General features: G+C 45.4%; 1 protein-coding gene across 1 annotated transcript in view; it reads right to left on the reverse strand.

Moving 5' to 3' along the window:
* The window catches only part of LOC113960223 (MAM domain-containing glycosylphosphatidylinositol anchor protein 2), a gene marked incomplete at its 3' end in the record, with an annotated part of 214,775 nt that overhangs the window by 33,726 nt on the left and 162,814 nt on the right, over positions 1-18,235 (reverse strand). The window lies entirely within an intron of this gene.

Genomic DNA, 18,235 nt, shown 5'->3' on the forward strand with positions numbered 1-18,235 from the left:
GGGTTGGATCAAGGGTTGGACTGGATGATCTCAGAGGTCCCTTCCAACCCAGCTGATTCTGGGATTCTATGATTCTATGTTGCCAAGAAGGAAATTAATGGTACAGAGGAGTCCACACCCCAAATCATCAGCACAAAATGGATATTAAACACTTGGGGAGGTTTGAAATAGGCTGAGGGAGATGCCATTCCTAGGGTTGGATCCAACCAGACCACGTGGATGCAGAATGGGAGTCACCAACCATAAAATCCTCTGGAAACAATCCTTCATTTGTCACCATTTTTTGTTTGGGTGTGGCTGAAATACTTATCCAGCCATGGCACAGTGGTGGAGTCCCCATCCCTGGAGGGATTTCAAAGCCCTATGGATGTGGCACTTGGGGACAGGGGGCAGTGGTGGCCTTGGCAGTGCTGGGGATGGTTGGACTCGATGCTCTTAAAGATCTTTTCCAACCTAAAGGATTCTGTGGTTTAGATGGATGGGATATGCTGGGACACCTGAGCCCACAACTGGATGTGTCCTGAGAGCCAAGGGGCTCACCAGCACAAGGGACAATTTCAAGCAGCTGCTGTGGCCTGATGTCCCTGGAATTCAGCTCCAGTATTTTCCCATCACTCAGCTCTGGGCTGGAAAAAACAGATTTTATCCCAGCTCCATTTAAAGGTCTCTGAGAATGAACCAGGTCACAGCCATATGTCAGTTGTCCAAGTGATTTAAAAACTAGATTTCATTTCTGGATCTTCCTCTACTTACTGGTAGAAAATTTATAGTTAAAGAAAAAGCTTTATATACAGAGTACAAGCAATTCCAGGGGATAAAATCATGGAATGGGTTGAGTTGGAAGGGACCTTAAAGACCATCACAAGCAGGGACACCTTCCACCAGCCCAGGTTGCTCCAACCTGGCCTTGGACACTCCCAGGGATCCAGGGGCAGCCACAGCTTCTCTGGGAATTCTATTCCAGGGCCTCCCCACCCTTCCAGAGGCCTACAAGGACACTCAAACATCCAGGGAGGGAACATGGACAGGGGCAAACTGAAGGGAAGACACAGATTTTATCAGTGAGACTGTTCAAAGCCCAAGGAAAACAATGGATTCCCTGGTTTTTGTTCTCCTTGGGCTGAGCTGTTGCCAGAATTGTTGGGGTTGGAAAAGCCCTCTGAGATATTGAACCCAAACTTTCCCCCACCACTGCCCCCTGTCCCCAAGTGCCACATCCATAGGGCTTTGAAATCCCTGCAGGGATGGGGACTCCACCCTGTGCCAGGGCTGGAAAACCCTTTCCAGGAGGAAATTTTCCCTGATATCCAACCTAAACCTCCCCTGGTGCAACTTTGGGGCCGTTTCCTCTGGTCCTGTCCCTTGTTCCCTGGGAGCAGAGCCCGATCCCCACGTGGCTCCATCCTCCTGCCAGGGAGCTGGAGATGCCATCCAAGATCTCAAAAGTGATGGGGAAGGATGTTCCCACCTCAAATGGAAACAGAAACAGGGATAAACACGGAAAAACAGGTAGAGAGAGGAGGTAGAGACCCTGAGTAAGAAGCTTTTCCATTCCTGCCCAAGGGGCTGCCACAAAAAGCATTTTTCACTTGGACAGGGGGAGGCAAAGAGATGTTTAGAGGAGAGCAGGGAAGACAGAAATGTGAACATAAAACAAGTGTATGGACTTGAAACAATGCAGAAAAAAAACCATTTTGCTGCTGCTCTGGGTGGTGTTTGCAGCAACTTTCATTTGGTTTGAGACAAGCACCAGTTTCTCACCTCTGTGCTTTATTTCTCTGGTGGACAAGGTCACTTTGTGACCAAATGGGGTTTGCTTTGGTTGATCTGCAGCAAAGAATTACCAATAGACCCCCCACCCCCCCCCCCGAATTTCTTTCTTTCTCTGGCCTTGGGAGACTTTGGGCTTGTTTTCTTTGCAAAAAAAGTCATAGCATTAAGTTAAATTATGCATGTACCTTTGGGCCAGGTTAGGCTTTCATCTCCTTTAGAGCCTGGGACCCATCACAAACATCAGAGGCTCTGGAGCTGACTGAACCGGCCCTATTTTTAAGCAGCCAAGGTCAATCCTTTAAAATTTGGGGTCAGGGATTGAAACTCTGGAGACAGCTCAGCCTGGGACTCCATTAGAGCCCTGGAAAATGAGAGGGAATAGCTCAGTGCCGGAGGGCAAATTGTCTCCCAGGTTACAAAGACAACTTCTGGCAAGTTTAAAGGAAAATAGAAAGAAAGAAAAAGAAAAGATTAGGGCCAGAAGAGAACAGCTCTGAGACAGAGCAGCAGGACAGGGGGAAAATGGGAATTTATGAGAGCAAATTCTCAGTCCAGGCAGCTCTGGAGCCTTCCCAGGGGCTCCTGAGCAGCAAGAGCAGGACAAAGTCTCCTCAGCTGAGGCAGAACGAGCAGTTTGGGGTGGTTTGACCCTGAATTAGTTGTCCTGTGTTTATCAAACATTTAAGGGTGGAAGAGAAATGGGAAAAGGTGGAGAACTGAGGTGTTTGGTGCCTGTGGCATCGAGTCCAACCATCCCCCAGCACTGCCAAGGCCACCACTGCTCCCTGTCCCCAAGTGCCACATCCACAGGGCTTGGAAACCCCTCCAGGGATGGGGATTCCACCCCTTTTAATTGGAAAAAAAAAAAAAGAAAAGGTTGCTGGAGAAGGCCTCAAGATGCCAATAATGCCCTCAGTGATGGGAAGGTTGAGGAGCCAGCCCAGCTTCATTCACTCCGGGAGGACACAGGTGGAGAGCAGTGGAGTCACAGCATTCCCTGAGAGCAGCCACAGCTGGAAAGCACCTCGATTAAATAAAATATAAGCTGAGGATTGAAGCAAAAGGCTGCTGTGCTGCTCGTTGTCCTCCTCAGGGACTGTCCTGTGCTTTGAATTTGACTTCCCGCCCCTCACACCCAGATTTTATTTCTGTTATCCTGGAGCCTTTGGTGGCTCCATGGGGGGTGGCCTTAAACTAAAAAGGGTCTATTTAGAGTAGAGATCAGGAATATATTTTTAGAGTGAGATTGAGGATGCCCTGGAATAGAAGCTGTGGCTGCCCCTGGATCCCTGGAAGTGTCCAAGGCCAGGTTGGAGCAACCAGGGATAGTGGGAGGTGTCCCTGCTCACGGCAGGGGGTGGGATGGAACAAGATTTAATGTCCCTTCCAACCCAAATCAAATACAGCAGCATGTTAAAAACACATATCTTTGATCCCTCCTGCAAATGTCCCAACTATCACCCTGTGGTTTGGTGAGAGTCCCTCTGGAACAGCACTGAAAACAAAAAAAACAACAACACAAAAACCAAAAAACCAAAACAAACCCAAGCAAAGCCAACTCAGAAATCAGCTTCTAAAGCTTTTGTGACACTTTAATCCCCTGCCAGTCTTTGCTTTGACAAGAGAGCTGGCTGAAAACATCTTATTAGATCATCTAATGAGCTGGGGGCTATGACAGCTCTGCCTGTGATTCTGAACACACCATCGTTCAACTGCAAAACAAAACAAAGCCCAGGCTGCCAAAAATGTATCTGCTGCCCTTAATGAAATGTGAGGCTCCCTAAAAATAAAACGCAGAAAATACAATCACCACACATGCACTGGGTCAGAGAATTGTAGAGTGGTGTGAGTTGGAAGGGATCTTAAAGCTCATCTTGCTCTGACTCCTTTCCATGGGCAGGGAGACCTTCCACCAGCCCAGGTTGCTCCAACCTGGCCTTGGACACTTCCAGGGATCCATGGACAGCCACAGCTCCTCTCTGGATAAGCCAAGAACTGCATAATCCATAAATGAACATTCCTACCAAGAGCAAACTAATCCAGTCCTGACTGGGACGTACAACAATCGACCAAGGGGTGACTGGATTTGGGATATTTTTGGCTGATCTGAACACATGAGGAAAGAAGAGACACTGGAAAAAGCAGGAATACAACCACAAAACCTCCCTAAACTGCTTAAAGTGAGATTTAAAACTGTCTGATGGAGCCAGGCTGGGAGAGCTGGGGGGTTCCCCCGGAGAAGAGAAGGCTCCAGGGAGAGCTGAGAGCCCCTTGCAGGGCCTAAAGGGGCTCCAGGAGAGCTGGAGAGGGACTGGGGACAAGGGATGGAGGGACAGGACACAGGGAATGGCTTCCCACTGCCAGAGTTAGATGGGATCTTGGGAAGGAATTGTTGGCTGGGAGGGTGGGGAGGCCCTGGCCCAGGTTGCCCAGAGAAGCTGTGGCTGCCCCTGGATCCCTGGAAGTGTCCAAGGCCAGGTTGGATGTGGACTAGTGGAAGGTGTCCCTGCCCATAGAAAGGGGTGGAACAAGATGAATTTTAAGGTCCCTTCCAACCCAAACCATTTTGGGATTCTCAGCTGAAAAGTACAGTGGCACAAAACGAAGGCCCCAGTGTCAGCTGCCCCTTTTGAACATCCCCTCCTCTGAGCTGCCTCCACTCTGGGCAGCAAATGGGTTTCTGAGTCCAAGCCCCCCTCCCACAACTCACCCCAGTGTGAGAGGGGTTTTCCAGACACAACACAAGATTTTACAACTAGAACTCCCTCCAGCAGGGCAGGGTGTGGAGCTCTGGCAGTGCTGGGTTCACAGTTGGACTCAATGATCTTGAAGGTCTTTTCCAACCCAAACCATTCCATGATCCTGTGTTTGGTTTTGGGGGTTCAGAGTCACAGAACTCGGCTTGGAAAAGATAATTAAAGCCAACAGTGCCTCTTTTGAGACCACCAAGGATTTAAACAGAGGAGATATTTAGAAATGTCTCTGTTTCCCCTCCATAACTGTCAAAATACAACAGTGGGTGTTGAGGGCACCCAAGACAACGAGGAAAACACATCTGATGGATCATTCCATGAAGAGCAAGTTCTTCACCAGCGAAACTTCTCGGCGTGATTTCATGTTCAACCCCAAACCCATCAGAATCACTCTGATAAAACAAGGTACAGAAGAAACTGTGGCCTCTCCAGGGCAAAGCAGGGCCCCCAAAAATAAAAATAACTTTCATTCATTGCAAAAATCAGCCCCAGGTTGTGTCATCCCAACAAAGAAGGGGCATCGCTTGTGCCCCTGCCCCTTCTTTACAATCCAGCCCTGCCATGGGCAGGGAAAGGAGGAGAGAGACAGAATATCACCTGTTACAGAGAGCAAAAAAGGATAAATTCTGCTGATAATAAATCTGAATGATGAAATAAATCTGGATAAACTGCCACATATTGAGAGAAACAGTCAATTAAAACAGGGATAAAAGTGCCTTTATCGATAAGAACGTGGATTAATGGAGCAGCAGCTGCAGCTCAGCCTGGAAAAGTGAGAAATGGGAATCAATTGTGAGAAATGGGAATCAATTGTGAGAAATGGGAATCAATTGTGAGAAATACGAGTCAATTTTGTGAAATAGGTATCAATTGCAAGAGATGTGTATCCATTGTGAAGGGTTTGAATACGTTTTCAGGGTCTGAACTGCCTGGAAATAACAATTCCTCTTGAAAGAAAAGTAGAATATCTCTCCTCTTTGTTTACTCTCCGGAATATTTATCAAGCCAATAATGGATGAAAGGTGTGAAATTTCCCTTTCACTGCATGGAGAACTTCTGAATGTGAGAAGGAGAGCGGCAGAAATCCTGTTAGGAGGGATTTGCTTTCCTCAGGACAGCTGCCTGTGCAGCCTCCAGCCTGTGAAAACCCTCCCCAGGAGGGGATTTTGGTGTCCACAGCGAGGACCTGCTGTCACACCAATGTGTGCCACTGGTGTTTGGGAAAGACTGGGGTGATTTCCAGGGAGATGATGGGCCCCAAATACTCCCTCAGACAGGTGGAAGGTCCATGTCCTGTTAAATCACTGACAGAGACGCACAACCCTCTGTTTTCTTTGTTCTCCCCATGCTGGGGGCACTTCCACATCCTGGGGGCACTTCTGGGACACTCAGAGTGAAGGTCATGGAGGGGCTGGAGCGTGTGCAGGGAAGGGAAGGGAGCTGGGAAGGGGCTGGAGCAGCAGGAGCAGCTGAGGGAGCTGGGGGGGCTCAGCCTGGAGCAAAGGAGGCTCAGGGGGGACCTTCTGGATCCCTAAAATTCCTTGGAAGGAGGTTGGAGCCAGGGGATTTTGGGCTCTGCTCCCAGGGAACAAGGGACAGGAGGAGAGGGAATGGCCTCTAGCTGTGCCAGGAGAAGTTTAAAATGGATATTAGGGAAAAATTCCTCATGGAAAGGGTTTTCCATCCCTGACACAGGGTGGAGCCCCCATCCCTGGAGGGATTTCCAAGCCCTGTGGATGTGGCACTTGGGGACATGGGGCAGTGGTGGCCTTGGCAGTGCTGGGGGTGGTTGGACTCCATGATCTCCGAGGGCTTTTCCAACCTAAAGGATTCTGTGATTCCTGCTGATGCCCCTTGCCAGGCTCCTCTCACCTTCAGGGATTTTAACCCATAACATGGTTTTTTTCAAAGGCAAAGAAAGAGGTTCTCCAGAAAAACATCCAACAAAGATCTCCCCTGGCTTTCCCACCATCTCAGTGACTGCAGGAATGAGTCCAGATCCTCTGGCCTGGCTCCATCAGGAATCCTGACTGTGCACCAGGACGATGGAGCTCTAATTCCACATCCCTGCTGGTGCCATTTTCATCTCCACGGGGGAGATGGTTTTCCAAACTCCACGTTAACAACACATCTGAATAAGGATAACGGAGAGGGAAATCAAATCTGCCAGGAGGGAGCACGGAGAAAGCAGCAGATTTGTGGATCACCTTCCAAAGGCTCCGTTTTATGAGGCAATTCCAGCCACAAAGTCAAACATTGGGAATTTGAGGATTTGTAGAGCAAAAGGAATAAGCAGGTAACAAACCCCCCCGATGCACCACAGCAGCTTTCATGGGCAGAATGAGTTCTATCCTGTGCCAATCCAACTGATCTGACACTTGGAATGCTGCACTTTGCAATCCTGGTTTTGGGGAATTCTGGGACTTAGTCTCCTAAGTGAGATGGGCCAGCAGAAAGGAAATGTATTTACTCAGAGACTCTCCTGCAGTTAAAACGGCCAATGGCAAAAAAAAATGAGCTAAATGGAGAACTTAATTAGCCCAATTTACCTTCCCATGAGTTGGGTGTTGACTTAGTTACTGCTGGTTCCTGTCCTTTATATCCCAGCTACAACATTCCCTGTCATTCTGTTCGTCATCTTCTTTTTGGGGACACCCCTGAATGCCACAAGTGAGGAGTCTCATGGATTTTCCTCAGTCCTTTGAGGCTGGAATTCCTCAGTGGATGTAATTCCTCCAATTTGTACATTTGCCCTTTGAATCCGACCTATCAGCTTGTTACTAATTGGGAAGGGAAGAAGAAATTGTGGCTTTTCCAATCCTGGAAGTATCCAAGGCTTGAAGCAACCTGGGAGAGTGGAAGATGTTGGGGGTGGCACTGGATGATCCTCAAGTCCTTCCAACCTAAAAAACAGTGGGATTCTGTGATTTAGGAGCAGAGCATCCGCCTGCTCTGGTGGGACTGCAAATATTCCCACGGCACCAACACGAGACAATCCCAAACTCCACCACATTCCAACCTATTTTTGATGTGCTTTGAAGGTTTTTTGATGTGCTTTGCAGGAGCACGGGATCTGTTTGCTCCATGCTGGTCCTCCCCCTCTGAGTTCCCAAGGGATATCCCAGTGTTGGATTCCAAAAATTTGGATACGAGAAAAAGAAAAACTGCTCAGTTTAAACAAAAGCCTTAAAATACATATATAGAGACATATATAAAATATATATATAGACATATATATATAAACTCTATTCTTTATATATATATATAAAAAACCCCCCTCTCATATATATTTATGTATTTATTATATAATTTATATATGATACATAAATATAGATATATATGAGGGATATTATATATAAAATAGTTTTTCTATGCCTATTTCTGTATTTATATATAAAAATATAAATATACAAGACCTCTGGTTTATATATAAAATAGTTTTATATATATTTATATACTTATATATAAGGTATAAATATATATAAACTCTATTTTTAATATATATATATATTTAACCCCCCCTTTCATATATATATATACTCACACATATATATAATTTATAATTTGTATATGAAAACTCTATATTTATATATAAAACTATATATAATATATATATACATATATAAGTAAAGTAAATTAATAAATAAAAATAGAATATATAAATATATAAGTATAAATATATGAATAAAATTATATAAATATATAAATAAATATATAAAATATATAAATGTAAGTATAAATACATAAATAAAATATATAAAATATATAAATGTAATTATAAATATATAAATATATAAATATATAAATAAATATCACCCCGGGGATATCCCAGTGTTGGATTCCAAAAATTTGGATATGAGAAAAACCCTCAAGGTTTGTTAATGTGGGTTTTCCTCTTAACTCATCTTTGGGAACCCCCCCCGATTTTAATACCATGAATATGTAAAACCCCCTGTTAAATATGTAAACCCTGAACCCTTTAAATATGAAGTTGTGAATCCAATAAACCATTCCAGTTTCTTGCCTCCAAACTGGGATTGTCGTGGTTATTGACTACTTTATATAGGTATATATTTTTATATACCTATTTCTGTATTTATATATAAAAATACAAACATACAAAACCTCTGGTTTATATATGAAAGAGTTTTATATATATTTATATACTTATATATCAGATAGAAATATATACATCCCAGCTCCATGAAAAAGCTCCAAGTGCTGACAAACCCGTGTCAGTAAAACCCACCGTGGCCAAAGCACAAGTTTCTCTTGTCAAAAGAGAAAATCTGGGATTTTCTGACAAAATCTGGGATTAAAAAGCGCTGTTCTCCCAAGATTGTTGGGCTGCTCAGATCCTGGATGCATCCAAAGCCACATTATCCTGATTTTTCATTTTTTTTAGCACGGATGTTCAACATTCCCATCCCTTTCCCACTCCTTCCCTCCTTGTCACTCCTTCCAAAACCAAAAGTCTTTTGGTCTAGAAGCCTCTTTGGTTTTTTCCCTCTGCTGGATTAAATTCCCTTCTGCAAGACCAATTGTCAAAAAGAAACCAAGACCAATTGTCAAAAAGAAATCAGTACGAATAACTCAATTTTTTTTCCCCTCCTCCAATAACATCCCTGTTTATGCTTCGGGTTCTGGCGTCTTTTGGAATTTCTAACAAGGAAAAAGCTCCGTCTCGGGAGATTCTCTGTGGTTTTCATATTAAATAAGAAAAAATTCAAATATTCCTGTTCTGATTTAAAAGTTGCCAGTGTTTCATATTCACCCTCTGGGTCGCTGCACACAGTTAAATGTCAAAAACCTCCCCAAAATTTGATTTTCCTCATCAAGTGCCATCAATAGTTTCCAGATATTTTTCGTCCCTTGCTCCATTTGGATAAATTACCTGGAAAGTCAGAGTTGTTTTTTTGTTATATTGAAATCTCAGCCTCCAGTGAGGATTTTAGGGATGAGATTTTCGTTGTTTTAGCAAAGAACTAAGAGAGTTTTCCGGGGAATTTCTGGAGTAGGAATTAAGGAGCTGGGAATTACCCATTAAACACAAATACAGTGGTAACTGTTCATCTGGAGTGCCTAAAAATATATATATATACACATATATATATATATATATAAACTCTATTCTTTATATATACATATATAAACCCCTTTCATATATATTTATTATATAAATCATATATATTTATTATATAATTATTATATAAAAATATAAATATAGATATATAGGAGAGGGATTTTATATATAAAATAATTTTTATATACCTATTTCTGTATTTATGCATAAAAATATAAACACACAAACCCTCTGATTCATATATAAAATAGATTTATATATATTTGTATATTTATATATAAGGTATAAATATATATCAACTCTATTCTTAATATATATATTAACCCCCCTCTCTCATATATATATACTCACATATATATATAATTTATAATTTGTATATGAAAACTCTCTCTATAAAACTAAATATAAAATATATATAAATATATGAGTAAAGTAAATTAATAAATAAACATAGAACATATAAATATGTAAGTATAAATATATAAATAAAAATTATAAAAATATATAAATAAATGTATAAATATATAAATATAAGTATAAATATATAAATACAATATATAAAAATATAAATGTAAATATAAATATATAAATAAATATCACCACAGGGCAGGGTGAACCTTTAGGCTCAGATCAACCTCTAGGATAATCCTTCAGCCCAGGGATGTGGAATTCCTTGGATATGACACACCAGGAGGTAGAAAACTACTTCAGAAATCAAATAAAGGCAATGGGAACAAGGTATATTTGGATGTCTTAAAGTTCTAAGATCATTTATTAATTCCCATCCTCCAGAAATACAAAAGTTAGACCCAGTTTTAACCCTGTTTTTAGGCTGCCCTCTCTCTCATCACAAACAGCTGAAATCAACCCCAAATCTTCTCTCTGGAGAAAGAATTAATTCAGAAAAGTGAGAAAGAATTAATTCAGAAAAGTGAGAAAGAATTAATTCAGAAAAGAAGAAAGAAAGAAATGCAAAAGCCTGAGAATATATTGAGTTATGTAACCCTTGTCCTGAATATTAATCAGCTTTTTCCACTCAAATCTTCAATCATGACACGGGGGGAGGAGGGGAAAATCAAAAGTATAACTGTGCTGTAAATAACAGGAATGAAAAATGCAACTACTCATTTCCTCTGTCATTTCACCCCTGCTTAAAAAAGAGATTTCTTTCAAAATAAAGCCGTTTTCCCCCCTCAGGATTTGTTCTCACCTCTGGGGATTCCCTTTTTTTGATAAGTTTTCCAAGTTAAAATTTTATAATCCGGAAGATTTTCGCTCTCTGTGAGTTTTTCTTGCTCCCCATCCACGAGACAATCCCATAAAGTCAATAAATTCCTGCCAGGATTAACCACCCTACCTGTTCAAAAGTTTCCTCTTAATTACTTGCCCTAAATCTCCCTGAGTTTTAAGCTCATTAATTCCAGTCCTAATTTGGGCTGGAGAACGTTTCCTTCTTTCCCAACAACCTTTTTTATTTCATTATTAATATAATATTTGCAGATAAATATTTCATCAAATTTTAAATAAACAGCCACGGAGCAACAAACAGCGAATTTCTAGAGCTGCCAAACCTCTTGTTTAGAGCAGAAAAGATGATTTTTCCCATTCTCAGCTGCAAAAAATCATCGAAAATTCAAATGAATCGGAGTCAAATTTTATGTTAAACCCACACAACTAATTTAGGCCACACTGCTAAGCTCAGCTTTGCAAGGATGCACCTGAGACCATCCTTCAGGCTCAATATTTCTTACTAATTAGCTGTTTCTCCACTCCCTGCAGGATGTGATTTTATTCCTTGTTTGGAATTTATTACGGAGCGGGAACGACACAAGCGAGCCTCGGTTGTGACTGGAAAGGGAAATTCAGAGATCCCGACGTGTCCAACTGCTCTGCCCACCAGGAAAACCTGAAATATTGGATGTTTTGAGAGGTTTTCCAAGGGCTTGGACAGCGATGCCTTTGGAAAAAGGGTTTCTGTTACAGAAAACATTTATTTGGGCAAAATTACATTGAGGAAATCATCAAATCCAAGCCCAAAACAGTTTGGGTGGGTTAGAAGGGACCTTGAAGATCTTGTTCCACCCCTGACACCTTCCACTAGCCCAGGTTGCTCCAAGCCCTGTCCAACCCAGTCTTGGACACTTCCAGGGATGGGGTCACCACATTTTTCCATATTTATAGATGTGATTTCATTCCTTGTTTGGAATTTATCACCGAGCGGGAATGACACAAACGAGCCTTGGTTGCCACAGGAAGGGAAATTCAGAGATCCCGACGTGTCCAACTGCTCTGCCCACCAGGAAAACCTGAAATATTGGATGTTTTGAGAGGTTTTACAAGTGCTTGGAGAGTGATGCCATGGGAAAAAATGTTTCTGTTACAGTTATTTGGGCAAAGTTGCATTGAGGAAATCATCAAATGCAAGCCCAGAAGGGTTTGGGTGGATCAGAAGGGACCTTGAAGGTCTTGTTCCACCCCTGACACCTTCCACACTCTCAGGTTGCTCCAAGCCCCGTCCAACCCAGCCTTGGACACTTCCAGGGATGGGCTCACCACATTTTTCCATATTGATAGAGCTTTTCCATGGGTGTTCCACCAAGAGATTTCATGGCACTGACCCCTATATCCATCCATGTTCCTTTCCTGTGATTTTCCACTGGCTGAATTCCCAGGCTTTGCCAAGAAAAACTTGTTTAGATGAACCAAAAGTGGGTCAAATTAAAAAAATGCCTTTACCTTTGAATTTATCTTAATTTTTTTCTTTAGTATGACCCAACAGATCTGACCTAGAACAGGAATTCCACTGAAAGATTTGCCCTGTGGAGCACTGGAACAGGCTCCCCAGGGCAGTGGGAATGGCCCTAAGGCTGCCAGAGTTCCAGGAGGGTTTGGATGATCCTCTGGGGCACAGGGGGGGACTCTTGGGGATGTTCCTGGGCAGGGCTGAGGGTTGGACTGGATGGGCCTTGGGGGTCCCTTCCAGCTCAGCAGGTTCTGGGATTCTGGGAAGTCGATTCTGGAGCCAAACCAGGACTGAGAGCTCCTAAAACACCCACCTTGGGAGGTGGAGGAGGAATCCCAGATGGTTTGGGTTGGAAGGCACCTTCAAACCCATCTCATTGCACCCCCTGCCATGGGCAGGGACACCTTCCACTAGCCCAGGTTGCTCCAAGCCCCGTCCAACCTGTTTAAACACTTCAGGGATGGGGCAGCCACAACTTCTCCGTGCTGTTGGATGTTCTCTGTGATAGTTCTCCACAAAAATGAGAATCAAAATATTTCTATCAAGTGTAATTTGAGTTTAAGAGTAACTGAAGTTGTTCCCCAGAGGGTGGTTGGCACTGCCCAGGCTCCCCAGGGCAGTGGGCACGGCCCCAAGGCTGCCAGAGCTCCAGGAGGGTTTGGATGATCCTCTGGGACACAGGGGGGGATTGCTGGGGTGTCCTGGCTAGGGCCGGAGGTTGGACTGGGTGCTCCTTGTGGATCCCTTCCAGCTCAGGATATCCCATAATTCCATGAAAATGAGACAGAAGGTCCTGCTGTCACAAGGAGAAACTCTTCTGCCCCCCCAGAGGACGTGAATGTCCCCCCAGCTCCCAACATCCAGGGCCTCCTCTGCCCACACACCACTTCCAAAGCCAAATCAATGAGTTGTTCTGGAACTCAGAGTGTTTTTCATCAAATATCTCTCCCTGTTCATAACTGCTGGAAGTGCCTGCAATAAATATTAGGGAATTACTGAAAGGAACTGATTTTTATGACAATTGGATAAATGCCGTGCTCGTTACAGAAATAATGCTCAAGTCGATGGGAACAAATGTACTTTCCTCCCACAAGGAAAATAATCAAAGCCTTACATAACATCAGCTTTGTCCATTCATCTCCAACTTGTCACTTGCCAGGAGCTGAACAAAGTGAGCAGAATTCCAAACAGGAGCAGATGAAAGACAAACCCCCTGTAAGTACCTGTTTAGCTCCTACTCCTTTTTCGTGTTGTGTCTCCTCTCTCTCGGAATTAGGGAACTGGTGGAGCTGAGGCAGAACAAAAAGGCACAAATCTGGGTGGTTTGCCAGCAGGAAAAGGTTGGAAAATAACAGCAAGCAAAGAGATGCATCCAGTAGGATCTGGAAGGCAGCAGGAGTCATCCCACTGGGATCCTGTGGTTCCACGCCAGGAACTGGTTGAGGTCCTGAGGAAGTGGGAATTTGGTGGATATCCTAATCCACACCCTGGGAAAAAATTTCCTCAGCAAGAGTCATCCCACTGGGTGGGTCCACCAGGGTCCTGAGGAAGTGGGAAGCTGGTGGAAGTCCTAATCCACACCCTGGGAAAAAATTTCCTCATGATTTTTCCCACTCTCAGCTGCAAAAAATCATCTAAAATCCGAGTGAGTCAGAGTCAAATTTGATGTTAAACCCATACAACTAATTTAGGCCCCACTGCTAAGCTCAGCTTTGCAAGGATGCACCTGAGACTGGGTCCCACTGGGTCCACCAGGGTCCTGAGGAAGTGGGAAGCTGGTGATGTCCTAATCCACACCCTGGGAAACATTCCCCCAAAACCCAGACTCGACCTCCCTTCCTCTGACAGGAGGTGACACCAAGCTGCCCCTGAGCCAGAGGTGAGTCCTGGGGACATGAGGAGGAACATTCCCAGCAGGTCAGGGAGGGGATCCTGCCCCTCTGCTCGGCCCTGGGAGGCACATCTGGGGTGCTTTGTCCAGCTCGGGGCTCCTCAGGACAGGAAGGAGCTCCTGGAGCAGGTCCAGGGGAGGGTGATGAAGCTGATGAAGGGATGGAGCATCTCTGAGGGAGCTGGGGCTGCTCAGCCTCCAGAGGGGACACCCAGAGGGGACCTCCCCAAGGGCTGGCAGGGCCTGCAGGGAGGGGGCAGAGGATGGCCCAGGCTCTGCTCGGGGGGGCCCAGCAATGGCACAGCAGGAACGGGCAGGAACTGATGCCCAGCAAGTGCCACCTGCACAGGAGGAAGAACTTCTTGGCTGGGCAGTGACCCAGCCCTGAGCAGATTGGCCAGAGAGGGGGGGAGTCTCCTCCCTGGGGATATTCCAGAGCCCTCTGCACACAATCCCTGTGCTCTGGGATGACCCTTGTGGGACCAGATAAGTCACTGTGGGCCCTTCCAGCCTGACCCATCCTGGGATTCTGTGATATTATTGCCTCCCTGCTGGAGAAAATAACAGCATCTCCTTCAAAACCTTGAAATGGAGACCAGGATAAACAATTCAGAGCTCACTGGATGAATACAAGAGTTTCTAGAACTGTGAAAGACTGGAAATAAAGTCTTCCAGGGCAAAATGTGGGACACATCACAGCTGCTGTGGAGTCATGTCAAGAGTCCTCCTGAACACTTGTTCCTCCAGTATCCCCTCCTGAACTGTGTGTGCTCCTGAGGATGGAGGAATAAAAAAAGGCTGAAAATTGCTTTTATTATCTGAAAAAGCATCATACAAGTCTCCTCAGGGCTGATAAAGCTCCCAAGAACAGAGGCAAGGAATTGTTTGCCTGTCCCAGATGTTATTTTTGGGTTTGCTGTTCGTAACTGGAGTGGATTTACCTCCAGAACTTTCCCTCTAAACCTCTTAATTTACTGGGAAAACCTCCACATGCGTATTTGTACCTGAAGGGGATTATTTGAAGGCACCTTCATCCTTCACCTTTCCATCCTTCACACATCACCACAACCCACCCAAAGCAGGACATAATAACCACCATGCTCAACTTGGCACAGGCAGATGGAAAAGGGAAAGCACACGGAAAAAAGGAGAATATAAATTAAAAGATAAAGGATCCAAGTGACCAGAAAACAAAGTGTTTTCTAGTTTTCACCCCAAATTAGTGCCAGAAAAGAGGAAAGCAGCTGCTTTTCCTCCTCATTCAGAAGAACCAGCACTCCACTCTTTCTAGAGTGGTTCTCATTCCCAGAGTGACAAAATCATAGGAATTTTAAGGTTGGAAAAGCTCTCTGAGATCATCCAGTGCCCCCTGTGCCTGATGCCCACCTTGTCCCCCAGCCCAGAGCACTGAGTGCCACAGCCAGGCCTCCAGGGCTGGGCACTCCAAACCTCCCTGGGCAGCCCCTGCCAAGACCTCACCACCCTTTCCAGGAGGAAATTCCTCCTCCTGTCCCACCTGAGCCTCCCCTGGCCCAGCTGGAGGCCGTTCCCTCTCCTCCTGTCCCTTGTTCCCTGGGAGCAGAGCCCGACCCCCCCTGGCTCCCCCCTCCTGTCAGGGGGTTGCAGAGCCAGAAGGTCCCCCCTGAGCCTCCTTTGCTCCAGGCTGAGCCCCCCCAGCTCCCTCAGCTGCTCCTGCTGCTCCAGCCCCTTCCCAGCTCCCTTCCCTTCCCTGCACACGCTCCAGACCCTCAGTGTCTCTCATGCTGAGGGCCCAGAAGTGCCCCCAGCACTGGAGGTGCCCCATCAGTGCCAGCACAGGGACAGTCCCTGCCCTTTTCCCACTGGACACACTATTCCTGATCCAAGCCAGCTCTCCTTGGCCTTCTTGGCCTCCTGGGCTCATGTCCAGTCACTGTCACCCTCCACCCCCAGGCTGAGATGGACAAACAAGGTGTCTGTGGGAAGCTGCCCCGGCACATGGGTCAGAAGGGCAGAGAAGGAACAAATCCCACCTCTGGAATCCCTTCTGATCCACCCTCACAGACCCACAGTGCCCAACGGCCACCACACCATAGAACCATAGAATCACAGAATCAGCTGGGTTGGAAGGGACCTCCAAGATCATCCAGTCCAACCCCTGATCCAACCCCGCCGTGGTTCCCAGCCCATGGCACTGATGCCACATCCAGTCTGTCCTTAAACACCTCCAGGGATGGAGAATCCACCCCTTCCCTGGGCAGCCCATTCCAAGGGCTGAGCACCCTCTCTGCAAAGAAATTCTTCCTAATCTCCAACCTAACCCTCCCCTGGCACAGCTGAAGACCGAGCCCTCTTGTCTTGCTGAGAGTTGCCTGGGAGAAGAGACCCATGTTCTGCAGCCCAAAGGCAGACAAACCCACCAGCAGGAGAAGCCCAGGTGAGACATCTCCAACCTTCCTGCAGCCTTGAATTTAGGCTAAAAGCTGTGCTGGAGCAGCAGCAAAACATCCCTGATGGAAGTTCTGCAGATCCCACCACGTGGGATCGAGGCCATAAATAATTTGTTACACAACAGAGCCCGGCAAAGCAAATCAGTTGATTATCAGCAACAAGGGTGTGTGTTTGCAGCAGCTCCTCCCCAGAGGCCCCAAAAGAGATCAGCTGTGCCCAGCACCGGGCGCCGGTGAAGAGCAGATCCCACAGAAGATCTGGGCAGCTCAAAGTGGGATAAATGAGGGCTACTTCGGGAAAAGTGAAGTTAAGCACCGACAACAGGCACGTGAAAGTCATTTAGTGACTGATCAGATACACAAACACAAAGGGAGGCTCGTTATTGCCCATTAACCACATTAAGAGCTTTCCCCTCCCGGCTCCCTGCTGGTTCCCAGCACTGCTGGTTCCAGAGGCAGCTCTGAAACAGGAGCCAGGCCTAAAAGAGTTAACTGAGATCTCTTGGCCTGCTGAGAAACCCCAATACCTGTGTTGCTGGAAGAACATTTTAGGAGCACTGGTTCATATCATGTTCTGTTCTGCTCACTGCACCAAAGGCCTTAGTATAGAAAGAATAGGAGTAGTACACACACAGTAATAAATTAGGAAAACCAGATGTTTGAATAAGATCTAGAAGGCCCAGAGCCAGGATTTTGCAAGCTTGAAGAATTCAGGTCACCTGATTGAAGAGGTCAAATTGAGGAAGACGTCCATGGTGACCACCAGAGGGATGAAGGATTGAGGAGAAGACCCCCACAGTAGAAGACTGAGCATGTCTGGAAAGACTCCACCCAGAGACCAGCCTGCTTATTAATATGTCTAATAAATGATGTCACCATGGATCTAAAGTGTATAAAATGGCTTAGTTTTGCACTTGCAAGTGGAGTAAGTTTGTCCAGCGCAAGCTGGCTCGCTCCCAACGTTAAATGAACAAATACCTTGCTGCTTAAAGAGAAATAAATGTCTCTGAGCAGTCTTTCGGACTGAGTTTCACAGATTCAGCTCTGCAGATCCGGATGAAGATCCAGCTCCTGGAGAACAGCTCCTGCCCTCGTTTTTCCCTGCTTGTTTTACACAGCACCGACAAAGGAGCTCGGTATCAGATCTGCGTTTAGAGGGATCTGTTCTCTTATCTTATCCCCTTGTTCCCGTGTCAAGGAATTCAAAGCAAGGCATGGGGAAAATAATGATTCCCTCACACTTCTTGGTTTTTGGTTTTGGGGTTTTTTTTCCAATATAAATGAGGCTCCTACGTCATTTTTACTTCTGTGTTTACATTAAAATCATGGATTTGGGGAACTACAGAGTCAAACAGCACAGCATCAAATGGGTACCAGCTGTAGGACTCTGGCTGCTGCTTGTTCAGGGGAGGAATAAATCAATAAATCAGCAGAATCACGTGGAAAGAAAAGGAAAGGGAAAGGGAAATAGGAAGGGAAATGGAAATGGAAAGGGAAAGGGAAAGGAAAAGGAAATGGGAAGGGGAAAGGAAAAGGAAATGGGAAGGGGAAAGGAAAAGGAAA

This window comes from Corapipo altera, unplaced genomic scaffold, assembly GCF_003945725.1.
Source record: "Corapipo altera isolate COAL_440 unplaced genomic scaffold, ASM394572v1 191, whole genome shotgun sequence".
Taxonomy (NCBI): Eukaryota; Metazoa; Chordata; class Aves; order Passeriformes; family Pipridae; genus Corapipo; species Corapipo altera.